Below are 6,289 nucleotides of genomic sequence, written 5' to 3' on the forward strand. Positions count from 1 at the left end.
AATAAACAGTGACTATTATCCATGTCATCTTAATCTCTCAACACTACCTGATTTGTATTATTATCCCTATTTATATGAAGATGGTGCTGGTTGGCAGGGGGGGGCTCAGAACTGTTATGTACTCATCACAAAACAAGTGACAAAAACAGGATACACTCAGGCCTGATTCCAAAGTCTGTGCATTTCCTATCAAACTGTGCTGCTTGGATGTCAAATCTTTGACATGATGGGTTAGGTTTGCCTTTCCCTTTAAACGTATCAGCCTTTAAAGTAAGGATCACATCAGAAATCAGAGTAAGCGTTATCTTGAGGAGGAAGGAGGCAGGGAAGAAGTGATCTAGATTTTCTTGGGTTTTTGTTCTAATACTATTTATTGTGTCCAATAGACGCACGCTAATAATGCATGTTTACTGTGGAAATATTAGAAAATTCAGATAAGCCGAAAGAAAAACTAAATAAAAACCATTTGCAATCCTACCACCTACAGATGTTTCCAGCTTCAAGTGACCTCAGCAAGACAGAGTGTGACAGTATGGTCCAACCTAACATCTCTCCCCCTGCCATACAAACATAATTTTTGGTCCAGAAAGTGCTGCAAATGTCAGATGAGGTGGCGGCAGCAGAAAAATCTTTGTTTTTTTTCATAATAATCACGCTCTATCATAGTCTCATTTTAATATTCATAAAACATTTTAGCATGTGTGTGATGTAAAATTGAGATGTTTAAAATATAATTAAGTTCTTTTATTAACCAGCAAACTATCTGTTAAGCAAAAAGGTGCAGTATAGGCAGATAATTTCATCTTTACTGAAAACATTAAACAACATATTAAGAAAAGTCTATTACACAATAATTAGCAGTATACTTCATAGTATTAGATGCTTGTAACCATCACATTTCAGGCAAGATGGCAGTTAATAGACCTGGGTTTAAATCCTGGCTTCACCACTTATTTCATGACCTTGGGCAAGCCTTAATATTTTTATATTTTTTTCTTGAAAATATTTTCTAGGAAAGTAAATAACATTCTTCCTCCATTAGACAATGGCCAGCTTTAAAGGCATTGCTACATTTACTCAGATATTAGGCTCTATTTTAAAAGATACATTCTAAAAGAAATTACTAATTCATTCCTAATTAGTAATTTTTCTCATTTTCCAAATTTACTTGACTCCTTCTCAGGCAGCAAGGGGAAGCGGCAGGGAGAGAAACCGTTATGGACGAGCTTCCTACTTACTCCTTCTTAAAACTCTCTCTTCTCTTGAAGCCTTCTGGAGGATACTTAGATAAATTGGTCAACTGTTTGACATCTTGTGCCAAACCAACAGATTTGCTATCATTCCCCAATACTCATAACCAGCGCCCTTTCTCCGGCAGCTATCCTATTCTCAGTTTTGCTCTTCCCCAGCTCCTGGGATGCCAGGGGCAGCAGTCAGCATGAATAAGCAGTGTCCTAATCGCAGAGCGGGTAGTTGCAGGTCCCTGCAGTGTCTTATCCACAGTTAATCTGTACCAGAATAACTGAGAGTTGACTGGGGTTTTGTTTGAACTTGGGTTTGGGATATCTGACTTCATTTTTTCCTCCATTACCGTGGCTAAGACTGTACATTTGTATCAAAAACTTTAATATGTGATTACTTTTTGACCAAAAATGACAATTCTAGAGAAAAAAATCAGAAATGTATATTGTTCATTTATTAGAATAACAATACCAAACAATAAGGAATTACATAAATAAATTATAATACAGACATGGAATACTCTACAGCCATTATAAATAATTTTGTAAAAGAATATTTATTGAAACAGAAAAATCTTTACAATGTCAAGGAGCAGGTTATGAAACAGCATGTTTATAATTTTTGAGAAAAAAAATGTACATACATGCCTGGAAAAAGCACCAGTACATAAAAATATTAACATTATCTTTGAGCTGTGAAAATAAGTTTTCTTTACAACTTTTGGTGTTTCTTGCTATTAGATCTATGTTAGCTTCCTAGCTGTCTATCAGTATTTATAATACTTAAGTTAGCCTTAAGCATCAAGGGTAAAATTAGGGAAAAAGACACAGAAATTTTTTGTAAACAAACAAACAAACAAAAAGCATACCTCCAAACTAATATTTTTTATAGTCCTAGCAGTCCCATGAACAAATGTTAGCCACAGACGAGATAAATCTTTGAAGTCTTAAAGAGGTCCTTTAGTTTAATACAGTGTAGCTAAGAAATCTTCCTAGGTAAAGAGGTATTTCTGGAAATTGTATTAACCCTTTCAGAGTATAGTAGTGCCATTTTTAAATGTTTCTATAGAAAGACTGTTTCTGTAGAATTCAAAGAATCCATCCCGTCTCACCCTGGAGGGTTTAGGAGCAACCCAAGGAATGACTGAACCATTCAAGGAATGACTGATCCATCTTACAATTTTGGCCACAGCTTTAAAAGCAGGGTTATCATATAAAGCATTCCACACAGAGGCCTTAACACGTGATTTGTACTCAGACACACTAACAAATAGCCATAACAAAATAGTGTTCTATGAAAGTAAAAACAAACTGTTCACATGCATTAAATGCATTCACATAAAAAAATAAAATGACACAGAAAAAGCATTTGTTAAAGAACTACATATATTAGGCAACAGGGAATTAGACAAACTGGAAAAAAGTAAAGTGCTCTTGTCATGTAAATTTAGGAAATTATTCTGAAAATAAAGACTAATAAAAGTTTAAGAGTGTATTGCAAAGAGACTTTATTTCTAGATTTTATCAACAACCCTGAGTACTACAGCTTATTTGAATAAATACTTTGAGAAGCACCTGCTTTGAAACAGACTTCCCACCTGGCCAAGTTAATAACTGTAACAATTATGAAAGACTCAAGATTACTTTTCAAGATTTAACTGCAAGTGTTTCTTATATAATTGAACTTATGTGGCTATGGAAGCTTAAAGAGTTTTAAAATCTGGGCTTACGTGATCCTGAAGTAAATTTCAAAGCACTGTCTGCAACCAAAAAGATCTAGGAAATACTAGAAAATGAGTATTTACCAGTTACTTTAACTGCAGCCAAAATATCACGGGGAAAAATTGGATCCCAAGGGAATGCTAGCTCAAGAGCAAAGATGTTTGTGTTTTGTTCATTGCTGCAACCGATCATCTAGAAGAGTGCCTCCCAGATGGCAGACACTCAGTATTTTAATAAATTAATCATAAAGACCATTCCTGATGTATATTAAGGAGTCAACCCAAATTTACCTCACATATCAATACTTAGTAATTTCCCACCAAATAGAATATGTGTTACTGAAATTAACATATTATGAAAGTAACTGGACTTAAAGAGTATATTTTTGAGTAAAACGTGTGATAAAAAATTACAGTTTTTACTTTTGAGGAGCCCGGACCTCAGTAATTTTGAAATTGGCATGGCTGTTAACAAAGAACATGACAGTATTATGGAGACATAACATTTCATGTATTTCCATCTTCTTAAAACCCTTCTAAAACATGGTAAGAAAAACCAGTGCTAGTATTCAGGTGCTGCTTCCTTCAGACACTGGTGCATCACTTGAGGCACTTGTGCCAGCATCTGCCTGGCAGTGTTAACAGATGGAAGACATTAATCATCTGTTCGCTGTTCCCACCTTGTCCATCAAATGTAACTGCACTAAGCTAGGTGAGTCAGCATCTGGTCTTCCAAAAGCTAGTGAATCACTCCTAAAGGAAAAAGTTCACACTTCAGAGGCCTGAATCAATGCCAGAGGTATCCATGTTGCCTCAAGGTTTCAGACTCACTGATGATCTTTAGCTCCCTGGATACTACAGCAAAGACAGATCTGAAAGCTACAGAAAACCAGGTGGGTTGTCATACAAGACTGCAGTACCAGGCAATATAAATGGTATTTGTTCACACCATAGATTAACTGCGTTGAAGGATCAAATTGCAGAAGACAGCTACATTCAACATTTAAAGTTTTCTTAATAATAAAGCACTAAAAAATGTGAATAGGTCATACTTTTATTTTTCAGAAGGAAAAATGACAAGTGGCAACTTGTCTTTGAAAAAGAGATTAAGGAATATCGGGGTAATAAGCTATCTATCTCAAAGAAACAGTAGCCTAAGGAAGACTTATCATACAGCTCTCAAAGAAAATTCTATTAAATAAACCTCAGAATACTATGCTTTTAACTAAAACAACAAAACAAAAACATCAACAATGAAAAATTACATAGAATCCATAAAATGGTATGTGAAAAAGGAAAAAAAATCTGGAAATCCACTTGAGAGTTTGATATTAAAATCAACAAGACCCAAATCCTAAAACAGAAAGAATAAATACATTAAAACATAATATTTTTAAAGAGTCCAATGAGGTTATTACAGATGCACAATTTAATGCTTCATTTACTTAAGACATTTTTCTTACTCTGGGAGCCCTCCTCTATAGAGAGATCATATGAATGATAATACAGAGATCTGCCTCTTCAATGGGCCCTTCAGGTTTTAAATTCCAAATCTGAGTCTGGAATGCTAATTAAATGTTTATATAATAGGCTACAGAAAATAGAATGGCTTTTTAAATTACATTTGCTTAAGTTTTACACATTATGTTTAAAAATAATCCATATACTTTTGAAAGGGACACAGCAATTTACAGTATGAAAATAAGGTTATGTGAAATGACACAACCCTTCTCATAAAGTAAAAGTAATAATTTCTAAAATGAAGATGCTTATTACAAAATGATATAGTCGGAGGGTTGTGGGTGGGAGGTGGCGAACAACCAGTGAAATTTACAGAAGACCTAGATTCTAGATTCAGTTTCACACTAATTGTGTCTTAGTCTCAACTTCCTTAGGTCCCAGTGTGCCCCCTGGTAAGAGGAGGTAGATGGATCTTTAAGTTTCATTTCAATTTTAAACCCAAAGACTCTTAGAGTTTATTAAAAAAGATTTGAAAAACTTTTTGGATAATCAGTTGAATAAATTCCTCAGATCTTGACAAAACTTTTTGGATAATCAGTTGAATAAATTCTCAGATCTGTCACTGTTCAAACTCATCACAATATCTACAAAGAGTACCCCATAATTTTACTGTGAGAAAAGAAAAAATCTACCTTAAGGGCAAAATTATACTTGATATCCTATGTATACAGTACGACAGAGAAAATGTCTATTCCCTTCCTGGCCTCTAGAAGCACTTTCTGAGAGTCGACTGAAAACTCTAGGACCATGACTGTGGCCAAAACATCTAGCCTGTCTTTCTCTCTGCTTTCTTACTTTAGATAGTTCAAAGTGAACTATCATCTAAGAAATATCCTGCACCCACCATGTTATATAGGACTTCTCCACTGAAAAGAATGATTATACCAGGAAATTGTTTTCCTGAGAAAAATCTAGCTTACTGGAAGATTATTTATTAGAATAGACTAATGCACTAGCCACAGAAATAAAAACCTTATAGTAGCGGAGTCTTAGAGAACCAGAGAGTCGAACCAGGAAGATTAATTAATGGTATCTCTGACTTCTCCAAGTATATTACCTATTTAAAGCTGAGGCCAATTAATAACTCTCTGGTTAATGAGCAGGGCCAAACTTTAGGTTAGATTAAATACTTATAATAGTTCAGGGTTGAGACTGTACCAACTTTCAGGTTAGGGATGAAAAAGAAAGACATAAGGATCATATAGACCCTAGGAGAGCAGAAAACTTAAGCTTTATTGAATTATCTACAATATATACTTTCAGCATAATCATCTTATAATACTATAAAATATCTTTTTGCTTTGATGTTATTTGTTTTGTGAACTTTATCTTTAAACCACATTCACTACAAAGAAACAGAGTCTGAACTGGGACATATAGGAGCAATGAGCACACATAAAAATGCTTTAAGAAAGATTAGAAATATTTCAGGCATATGCAGACCTGTGTTTCCTGATAAGCAAAATGAGAGAATTATATCATTTAATGATCTCTTAAATTTCCTATAGTTCTTAAAGTGTCATAATTTTATGCACATAATATACAACAATTAAGAGTATATGTCAACTATAATTGAAAATAAAACTATAAAAAATTTTTTAAAAATAAAAAACGTTTCATATATGTAAAAAACAGTATATATACATATCACTTACTGTTTCTTTTAAAAGTATTTATGGATATAACTGTGTTTTTCTAAATGTCTCATTAGTAATACTCAGTCTTGTAAGTCTGGTTCCATAATAATCTATAATATAACTACTTCCATCTGAAGGTCCAACAATCTAGAAAAGAAAATTTTAAAAA

The 6,289-nt window shown here is 33.8% G+C and overlaps 1 protein-coding gene across 1 annotated transcript in view; it reads right to left on the reverse strand.

Annotated features, from left to right (window-relative positions):
* Positions 1-1,674: 1,674 nt before the first annotated feature.
* The window catches only part of TM2D1 (TM2 domain containing 1), a 49,145-nt gene continuing 44,530 nt past the window's right edge, over positions 1,675-6,289 (reverse strand). Inside the window, exon 7 of the mRNA XM_011369532.2 lies at positions 1,675-4,316. The gene's annotated coding sequence lies outside the window, so the exon portion shown is untranslated. The remainder of the gene's footprint in view (positions 4,317-6,289) is intronic.

This window comes from Pteropus vampyrus, unplaced genomic scaffold, assembly GCF_000151845.1.
Source record: "Pteropus vampyrus isolate Shadow unplaced genomic scaffold, Pvam_2.0 Scaffold151, whole genome shotgun sequence".
Taxonomy (NCBI): Eukaryota; Metazoa; Chordata; class Mammalia; order Chiroptera; family Pteropodidae; genus Pteropus; species Pteropus vampyrus.